The 10,819-nt window shown below is 38.8% G+C and overlaps 1 long non-coding RNA gene across 1 annotated transcript; it reads right to left on the bottom strand.

The window, feature by feature from the left end:
* Positions 1-8,354: 8,354 nt before the first annotated feature.
* Positions 8,355-10,315, bottom strand: LOC148031202 (uncharacterized). The gene is made up of 4 exons (XR_015691983.1): positions 10,142-10,315; positions 8,820-10,023; positions 8,515-8,743; positions 8,355-8,433 (listed from the first exon to the last, which is right to left on the bottom strand). It is a non-coding gene; the product is annotated as an uncharacterized LOC148031202 (long non-coding RNA).
* Positions 10,316-10,819: the final 504 nt, after the last annotated feature.

Here is a 10,819-nt window from a genome sequence, read left to right as displayed (position 1 = left end):
TGTATCTTATCTATACTTTGTGTACATTGTAAAGAGTGTGGAAGAAGAAGAAACCAGCAAGAAAACGTTTTGGCCTCCATCTCTCTTCTTATCTCTTGAGTGAGCTTCTCCTTGTGCACTTTGTGTGTGTTCGGCGTAGCATCTTGAGCAAGTCTCTCCATTACGCAATTCTTGACATGGTATCAGAGCCGTACCATTGAGAGAGACTGATTTTGAAGGCTGAAGTGAAGGAGAAGAAGCAAGGTTCGAGCAAGCAAGCCACGGGTAAGAAGCTCTCCCATTCTTCCACTCTCTCTCTTGGATAGTCCCTGTGGAGGCATCGGAAGCAAGGTCCAGCAAAAATCTCAGATTGCAGTGAGATTTGGTGTGCGCGAAGAGCGCTGTGTATTCTACAGATATGCCTTTTAGGGCTCCCCGCAGTTATTTTGGGCATCTGAGGCCATTTCAGGCCCCGTTTTAGAGCTGCAAGGTTACGGACAGCAGTTTCAGGGTATACTGTGATTTCGGTTGTTTTGACCGAAAGTGGGTATGCAGGTTACAGATTGCGAATCTGTAATTCTTGAAGTGTTTGCAAGAAGCAAACATAACGTTTATTTGCAAATAGGTTGCAAATTGCATGTATTGTTGAGCAGACAATGAAAAAGGCTGTCTGATGCATTGCTGTGCACTACAAGTCGAGGGTTGCAGAAGATTTACTTGCTGTTTGGTATTAGTTTTGTGATAATGGTAGAGAACAGTGGAAGCCCCATCATTGAGAAGCTCGACAAGAACAACTACCCTTCATGGAAGTTCCGTGTCATGAACTTCCTTATTGGAAAAGGCCTCTATGAGTTTGTTTCAGATGAAGAAAAGAAGCCAGAGGTGAGTGATCCTCCAACTGTAGAAGAGACAAGGCACGGAAGGAATGGAATGCAAAAGATAAAAATGTCATGTATTGGTTGTCTGCAGTAATTGACAATAATATGCTGGGACATATTAGAAATGCAGAGAATTCATATGCAGCTTGGACCATACTTGAAAGTATGTTTTCTGTAAATACAAAGGCACGAAAGATTCAACTCAAGCAAGAGTTGAATACATTGAAGAAAGGGAATATGTCTATCAATGAGTATGCATTGAAGGTAAGGAGCATTGCAGATGCATTAGCAGCGATTGATGCAATACCCGATGATGATGATTTGGTGTCGTCTACCTTGGGTGGACTTAACAATGAAAAGGCTTGGAAGTCTTTTGTAACTTCTGTATATGTCAGAAATCCATTTCCAGATTTCGATGAGTTGGTCTCCCTTATGATCACTGAAGAGATCAACATACAGAGTGAGACATCTGAAAGAAGTGGTGAATAGGTCCAAGCTTTCTACTCCAGTTTAGGAAGGGGATGTGGCAGGTTCTCTTCAAGAGGCCGTGGTACAGGATGTGGTAGTAACAACCAGTAAAACAGATTGAATCAGCAATTCGGCGATATACAGGTTTCAGGAGGTTGTGGTAACTTTAGAGGTAGGGGGAGCTTTAGAGGAAGAGGTGGATGGCAGAACAGAGGTTCTAATAACTCTGGTATTGTGTGTCACTACTGTGGCAAAACAGGTCATATTGCAGCCCAATGTTATGCTAAGAAAGATGATATTCGTAGTGGTAAGTTGCAGCAAGGAAACTATGCATCGTCTTCACGACAGAATGAAGACAAAAATGAACGTCTGTTTGTTATGCAACATATGCTGAATGCTATTACAGGAAAGGGAACACATGATGATGTTTGGTATGTTGATTCAGGTACATCCAATCATATGACCAGCCACGCAGAATGGTTTGGAGATATGCAAGATTTGCAAAATGAAGGTTATGTGCAGACGGGTGATAATTCATACCACCCAATTTCACACATTGGAAAAGTTCCCTTATCCTCGCATGATGGTAAGACAAAGAGTCTTTCAGATGTATTACATGTGCCATCTATTACAAAGAACTTGGTGTCAGTCGGTCAAATGGTAGAGCAAGGGCTGCAAGTCAGATTTAATACAAAGGGCTGCTTTGTAGAAGACTTCAATGACAAGTGCAAGTTGGTAGCAAAGGGAAGTAGAGTTGGACGTATGTTTACTCTGGATGCTGGAATTCCTACTATGAATGCTGCTATGTATGCTAAAGCAAAAGGTGTTGTTGCAGATATTGAAATTTGGCACAAACCCATTGGACATACAAATATACAAAGGCTGAAATCAATGCAGTCCAAAGGGTTGGTTACAGGTTTGCCTACATTTAGAGTTGTAGAATTTCATAAGGTATGCAAAGCATGTCAATTTGGTAAGCAGGCAAGACAACCCTTTTCACATGACAGAGATGTAAGTAGAAATATCCTTGATGTTATACATACAGACATTTGGGGGCCTACACAAAATGTATCTCTTGGAGACAATTTATACTTTGTCACATTCATTGATGATTGTTCTAGAAAGCTGTGGATATATTTTATGAAGGAAAAGAGTGAAGCATTTCAGCACTTTAGAACTTTCAAGGCTACAATTGAAAGAGAAACATGCTTGAAAGTAAAGTGCTTGAGGTCAGATGGAGGGGGAGAGTACCTCTCGAATGAGTTCAATGATTTTCTGAAGTCTCATGGAATAAAGAGACAGTTCACATGCAGATATAACCCACAGCAAAATGGGGTTGCAGAAAGAAAAAACGGGCATATTGCAGAAGTTACACGCACCTTGATGGCTGAAAAGAATATGCCTAAGCATTTTTTGTCTGAGGTTGTTCATACTGCTGTTTATATTATGAACAAAACTCCCACAGCTGTTGTTCATGGTATGACCCCCGAAGAATATTTTACAGGTAAGAAGCTTGATGTCTCACACTGGAAAGTGTTTGGCTGCATTGCATATGTCCATGTGCTAGATGAGTTGCAGAAGAAACTAGATCCGAAGGCTGAAAAGTGTGTCTTTATTGGACATTCTTTAGAGCAGAAAGGGTATCACTGTTATAACCCTGTCACATGTAAGTTCAGAGTGAGAAAGGATGTCATCTTTGATGAAATGAGTAGTTGGTATGCATCTAGTGGCGATGCATTGGATGATGATGATGATCATGACACTCATATGTAGGCTGAAAAGTAAGAATCACGGACTCTTAGTGGACCAGAGACATCATCTGGTTGTCCTTGGTCTGGGAGACTGAGTACCTCTACATCTTCAAGTGCATCTAGTAGCACTATAGATAAAGACAAAGGAAAGAATAAAGTGTCAGATGGCATTGATGCAATTCTTGATGGAGACTCCAGTGGCTCAGAGAGCTTAGATGATGAGCTTGGTATCCCTTCTGTCAAGACACCAGGTGTACAGAGAGCTCATAATAATGTAAAGGCTCCATTGAGTGATCCGGTGGTACGCAGATCTAGCAGGGTCAGATACCCTGTTAAAAGATTTGGTTTTGAAGGTTATGCAACTCACCATTATGCTTATATGGTGAAACTAGTTGAGGATGTTGAGCCCACATGTTTTGAGGAGGCTGTTGGTCATGCTCATTGGGATGCAGCAATGGATGAGGAGATGGCTGCATTAGAGGCCAATAAGACTTGGGATCTAGTATCATTACCGAAGGGCAAGAAAGCTATTGGATGTAAGTGGGTTTATAAGATTAAGCACAATGCAGATGGTTCTATTAGTAGGTACAAAGCTAGGCTGGTTGCAAAAGGCTATGCCCAAACATATGGCATAGATTATGAAGAAACCTTCAATCCAGTTGCTAGGATGGCAACTGTCATATGTGTGATTGCTTTGGCAGCAGCCAAAGGTTGGAGGTTGCAGCAAATGGATGTGAAGAATGCCTTCTTGCATGGTAATTTGCAGGAAGAAGTGTATATGGATCAACCAGCAGGTTATGAAGATTTAGAGCATCCCACGTATGTGTGCACATTGAAGAAGGCGCTCTACGGGCTCAAGCAAGCACCTAGAGTATGGTCTGACAAGATCAGAGAGTATCTTGTCAATATTGGCTTTTATGTTTTTGATTCTGATGACTCACTTTATGTGAGAAAGGGAGATGCAGGTTTGGTCATCATAGTCATCTATGTGGATGACTTGATTATTACAGGTGATAGTGATAGTGGGATTGCTGAAGTCAATGAATTTTTGAAGAAGAAGTTTGAGATAAAGGATTTAGGTGAGCTAAGGTACTTCCTTGGCATTGAGGTGATCAGATGTGATGATGGTATATGGTTGTCCCAAAGACAGTATGGCTTGGATGTGTTGTCCAAGTATGGTATGACAACATGCAAACCACTTTCAGTCCCGTTGGAGCAAAATTTAAAGTTGAGTGCTGATGTTGGGGATGAGATAGAAAACCCTACTATGTTCAGGAGGATAGTGGGGAGTTTGATCTACATGGTAATTACAAGGCCAAACTTGAGCTACGATGTTGGTCTTGTGAGTCAGTTTATGCAAGTACCTAGAAAGCCACATTTGGATGCAATCAGATGCATATTCAGATATGTGAAGTCCACATTACGTTATGGACTTTTCTATGAGGCATGTATAGATGTACAGGTGTTTGGATACACAAATGCAGATAGGGTTGGTAGTATGTCTGATAGAAGATCTACCAGCGGATACATGTTCTCTCTTGGTAGTACAGCAGTTGCTTGGAGCAGCAAAAAGCAATCTACAATTGCTTTGTCGAGTACAGAGTCTAAGTATAGAGGTGCTGTTGTTGCAGCATGTGAGGTAGTAGGGCTACAAAAGTTAATGGCTGATTTGGATGTGCAGGTGGAAGGTCCAGTTGTCATTTATTGTGACAACATGAGCAGTATACAGTTGGCTAGGAACCCTGTGTTCCATACCAAGACAAAACATATTGAGGTACACTACCACTTTGTGAGAGAGAAGGTACTAGCAGGTGAGATTGACTTGGTATATGTCAGTATACAGGATCAGATAGCTGACATCTTCACGAAGGCATTGGGTACAGAGAAGCTTCAAAAGTTTTGAAGCTTACTTAGAGTTGCAGAGATGCAGTTGAGCTTGAGGGAGAATGTTGAGATGACAAGCTCAACACATGTGGACATTGATGATGGACCGCCTAGTTAGATGGGTCCACACGTCTACACTTAGCATGTCGGTGGTCATTATGACTCTCACATGGCCACTAACTCATTACTTATTATATTCAGGTTGTTACACCTATTTACAGCTAGCATAGTTATAGCGCCAGTCAACTAGTGTAGTCGATTATGCATTGTTTGACTTAGTAGGCCACTTTCCTTTATGTTGTATCTTATCTATACTTTGTGTACATTGTAAAGAGTATGGAAGAAGAAGAAGAAACCAGCAAGAAAACGTTTTGGCCTCCATCTCTCTTCTTGTCTCTTGAGTGAGCTTCTCCTTATGCATTCTCTGTGTGTTCGGTGCAGCATCTTGAGCAAGTCCCCCCACCACGTGATTCTTGACAAAAATTAGTAGAAAGAGTTACCAAGAACCCTGATAAATTCATTCACTTTGTGAAAATATAGTCTCACAATGCATACATGAAACATATACATAGAGACACGAGAGAGAGAGAGAGAGAGAGAGAGAGAGAGAGTGTGTGTGTGTGTGTGTGTGTGTGTGTGAGTTGGAGGAGGAGAAATAAGCAACAAGCATTTTAATTCGCCAAGAAACTAAAATTGTAAATATATACCTTAACAGAAACGATTCATACACGCGCATGTTAGACGCGCAAAGTCGGGCGTGTCTATCATTGCGTCTATGTGCGCATGTAAATAGACATGAATTTTGTGTCTATATATCCGTGCAGATAGATGCGAATATAGACGCATTTTCAGACGCGTAATTATTAAACCACCTGAAATTGGACTTAATATAATAAAAAACTAGCGTTAATAATTATTTTTGCATTGCTTTCTAATGAATGGTAGTTCCTCCAATTGACAAGCCTGATATAAGTAATTAGCGGCAAGCGACACAAACCTTATTATACAATTAGTAGCAAGCATTGCATGTATCTCGTAATTTCTCTACTTAAAGAAGATAAAAAATATTTTTTTAAATGAAAATTTCAATTTAGCTTTAAACTTGACTATTGATTCTTGAGTATGCACATGTGCGTATGATATTTTCCATAGAATTAAGAATACACATTGAATAATTAAGCGAATTAAGTATGTTACAGTGAATGATCCATCTCATCTTCAATGAGATCAGCCCTTGCTAAACTATCTACTTCTAGATCTATGTTACCAAGAGGTAACAAAACAAATAAGTCTATCCCACTATCAGATGTGTTGCTATATTGCTCAATAACTTCATCATCATCAACCACATTATTGTCCTCTTCTGCGTTTCCTTGAACATCCTCGCGAGGTTCATCTTGTACTATATCACACATATCATCCATTATGGTGTCATCCTGTACATCATCATTAATTGTTGGATTGTCATCTGCTATCTCTATGTCGGTAATATTACCATATATTGGTTTTGAACGATTAGATATAGGGATGACATACCACCATCGGTTATTGTTTACCATTGGATGATACACAATCTGTATTTGAAAAACAAAAGCAAGAAACTTAAATACTTATTATATTGTGTATATGTATCACATGTATATATATAAAAAATTTAGCTTTTACATATATACATGCTCGCATTGTTGAGGTAGTACTAATGTGTCATTCTTGTTTTGGTGAAATTTTGTAGAGTCAATGATTACAAAACCACTTGGATGACATCTGATTGTGCAATGCTCACCATTTGTTACTGTTCTTTAAACCACTTCATATCCAGTACATATATAAAGAATCGTCTGAAGTCAAGCTTCAGAATATCTTGGATCAAGCCACAATAACCTTCTATGGTACCATTGGCATCCTCGAAGTGAGCAAGGACACCATAATCTTGGATATTTCTCTTTTCATCTATACGTTGAGTTCGAAGATGTTTACCCTCACACCAAGTAGCATTGATTAATGTGCACTAGTAGTAAAAGATTAAGATCAAGCATGTCAATTTATTGTATAAAATATAACTAGAAACAAATTAATTGATAGTATGTCTCACCTTTGATAAGCAACCTCGTACGTATTCCCACTCTTCTTAAGATATATTAATTTCCTCATCTTTTTCCATTCTCTCCATTTCCTCATGTAACCAATCTATATCAATATGACGTGGGAGGATATTTAGATGATCTGGAAATGAGACATTATGTCTATATCTGGTGCAAAATACTTGTCTTTCGTTTTTTCTTCTTGCCCTTGCTTCATTATATAGTATCACCCATTTGCTCATTACATCACTATTGAGCACACAAAAACTATTTAACTTACGAAGTTCTTCTTTTATTAGCACTTTACTCATTCCTTTTCCTTAAGGTATTATAGAGGTCATCCTCAAGTCTTCATCATCTTTCCATAGTCGTGGTTGAGGGGGGTCCACTTCAATAAGATATTCAGAGATATAAACAAGGGACGATTGCACTAACCAACCCTCAGCCATGCTTCCCTCATGCCGTGCTTTTTGCCTCACAAAATCTTTCAAGGTTTTCATGAAGCGCTCAAGAAAAAACATCCACCTTACATGAACTACCCCACAAAGTGTGATCTCATCAATCAAATGTACGAGTAAATGTAATTGAGTAGTCAAAATGGAGCGATGAAAATTTTTCTCCACCAAACAAACCACCTCAACAAATAATACTTGAGCATCTTGCAATGTGTTTGGATCAATTTCCTTCGAGCTCACGAACATGTCAATATGTATTTGACATTTGTTTATTTTTGTGTCGAAATTCAAAGAGATTCACTACATGATGTATGAAATATATAATGAAAAACTACAATGTATACACACCTCACAAGCTCTCCCATCTTGTAAATGATACCACGTATATCTTTGGATACACAATGGGATATGCTAGTAGAAAGTACGAACTGAATGTAAATAATATTCATAGATCAAATGATTAGTTGAGGAAAAATTCATTATACCCCAAAGTTTACACATAGTTACTCTACTAATTACTATATTCATGGTTAGAGATACCCTTACTTGAATCATTTTGTGCTAATCGTGGGACTTCGAACCAGATAGTTGCTCCACACCTCTTTTCTTTTTCTTTATGAAGGCTCCCTTGAGACATCTCATACATCCTATGGGTGTTCGAAAGCTACATATCTGTTCCTTCACTATTTTTTCATCGTTCTTTGACGGCATCCAAGGTGCGTGGGGTAGCTCAATCTTTCCTCTGGGTCCAATGCGTGGCCAGGCTCGTCTCATGCTATCAATATTACATAAATCCTCCCTTACATTGACTGAATCACGAGCCCCTATCAAGTGATCCCATAATGTAGATACAACATTTTTGAATATGTGCATGGGGTCCAACATGTAATTGATCTTGAGTTCAGTCCAATACAAAAGACGAAAAAATATAGAGAACCTAACAAACAAATAATATATTATGTAAACAATTCATCATGCTAAATACTTTAAAGTCAATCGAGAGAAATATACTTCTTACCAACTCATGCCGAGTGGAGGGTGGCTGTCGGCATTAATCCATCTCATCCAATCTCGAATGGTTAGAGATTGTGGAGTCATTCCATTAGTAGGGAGAACATATTTGGGATGGTCAATAGGAAGAAATCGATGATGATTGTCATAGATAACATTCTTTAAACATGTCGGCCTAGAGGAAACTAGATAGGGACCGTAAATAGGACATGCATGATATCCCGATGTGGTTAAACCTGAACAAACAAGTGAATTAATAACATGCAATTGATTCAAGTCTTGAATTTCAAATAGAGAGTTATATACAGGTACCTGAACACTCTCCATATCTTGGACAGTCATGCATGGTCCACAACAACATGGCCTTCAAAGTGAAATCTCTAGAGGATGTAGATGCGCTTGTATCTTGCACCTCAATACCTTTCCATAACATTTCTAACTCTTCAATCAAAGGCTCTAAGTAAATGTCCATGTTTTTTACCTTGTGCTTTCCAAGAATCAAAAGGGACAACATTACATGTCCCTTTTTAATTGCCATGGATGGAGTAATATTATAGTTCACCAATACCATTGGCCATACATTGTATGATGTGCTTTTGATACCAAATGGATTGATTCCATCAATACTTAAACCAAATCTCAAATTTCTTGGCTCTTCTTTGAAAATAGACCACAAGTTATCTATATGTTGCCATGTCGGTGTGTCTGCAGGGATCCTCCATTTTGCATCACTTGAACGATGACTAGCATGTCATGACATGAGCTTTCCAATAGACTTACACTTGAACATAAGTTGAATACGTGGAATAATCGAAAAATATCGCAAAACCTTATGAGGCACATCCATTGACTCCATCTCCACTTCGTATCTTGATTTACCACAAACAGGACACTCTCGTGCAAACTCATGAATCCCACGAAATAAAACACGTCAATCATTGGCACATGTATGGATCTTGACATAATCGAGACCTCCCAGAGATGTCAAGTAATGTCTTGCTTGCTCTCTCTTAGTTGGCAATTTGTTTCCTTTTGGAAGCATTTGTGATAATAACCTACATATTTTTTTTTAAGTGAGTTAAAAAACCACCAACATATATTTGTGTCTGATTTCAAAATAGAACAATTAATATTATGATTCATAAGCCAAACTGAATTGATACCTACTTTAATAACGCATTCAAACTGATGTTACTCCATCCATAAATTGTTTGCAAGTTAAGTATCTCGAGAGACGCACGAAGAACGGAGTACATACAACCTTCATACAACGAAGTAGATGACACTACGTATAGTGAATCATCTGGCTTCATCGAGTGACCTTCTCCTCGAACCGATTGCAAAAATAGATCGTGTACCATGTTGTCCAAAATCTCATCCTCTACAACTTGATGGGGCATTTCATGAGGGCTACTATCATGGTCGTCAATCTCCACTCTTCTTGAAGACTCTCCTCCTCGCATTGACGTTTTACAGCCTCTCGACGCCCGAGCATCTGAGAATGTGGCACCACATCCTGCTCAACCACAAAAGGGAGTTACATGTATGTTGATATATATTTCAAACATAGACTAGCAATCTTAGTGTTAAAAACAATGAATACTGGTGATTTTTCTCGGTCCCATTCTCCATACATGCTGAGGTGTGACATTACAACTCGATGTGCGCGAAAAATACACCCTCGATAACGATCACACATGTATTTAATTTTTCATCATAGCCATGCATCTCAATTATGAAGACGTAATGTTTCATCCTCACTTGAGGATGTGCTCGTTGACTCATCAGCATGCACCGCACTAGGTGATGCCGACAACATGATTAAACCTAATTCATGACAATATCAAATTTATTATTAATATGTTTACATAAAAACTTCAATGTGTATTAATTATTCTAGGATATTCAATTTTAAATACACAAAACTTATCATAAATACATAAAAACTTATGATAAGAACTTACTATCAAAACTTATCTTAAATACAAAAACTTATGATAAAAACGCAAGCGCGCTAAATGCGCATCTATGCGTGCATCTATCTGTGCGTCTATGCCTACAACAATCTGCGCGTCTAAATCCGCATCTATTAGGGTGTTTACGTAAACTTAGACGCGCATATACACGCAAAAATAGATGCAAACGTCAAAATTCAAAAGATACAAGCGATTTCTTTTCAAACTGCGCCTTTCCTGCGTTTTTTGCGCGTTCTAGAGCTCGAGTTCAACCGACATGCAGTCTACCTCCACTAGTCTCTTCATACTCGCCTCTTCTTTCACTTCAAAGAGACAAGAAGGGAAAGAAGACAGCTA

The sequence above is a fragment of the Lygodium microphyllum genome, chromosome 9, assembly GCF_053477565.2.
Source record: "Lygodium microphyllum isolate KBCC chromosome 9, Lygodium_microphyllum_v1.1.10, whole genome shotgun sequence".
NCBI classification, from domain to species: domain Eukaryota; kingdom Viridiplantae; phylum Streptophyta; class Polypodiopsida; order Schizaeales; family Lygodiaceae; genus Lygodium; species Lygodium microphyllum.
The sequence above is the reverse complement of the archived record's forward strand: the minus strand, read 5'-3'. Positions and strand labels throughout refer to the sequence as shown.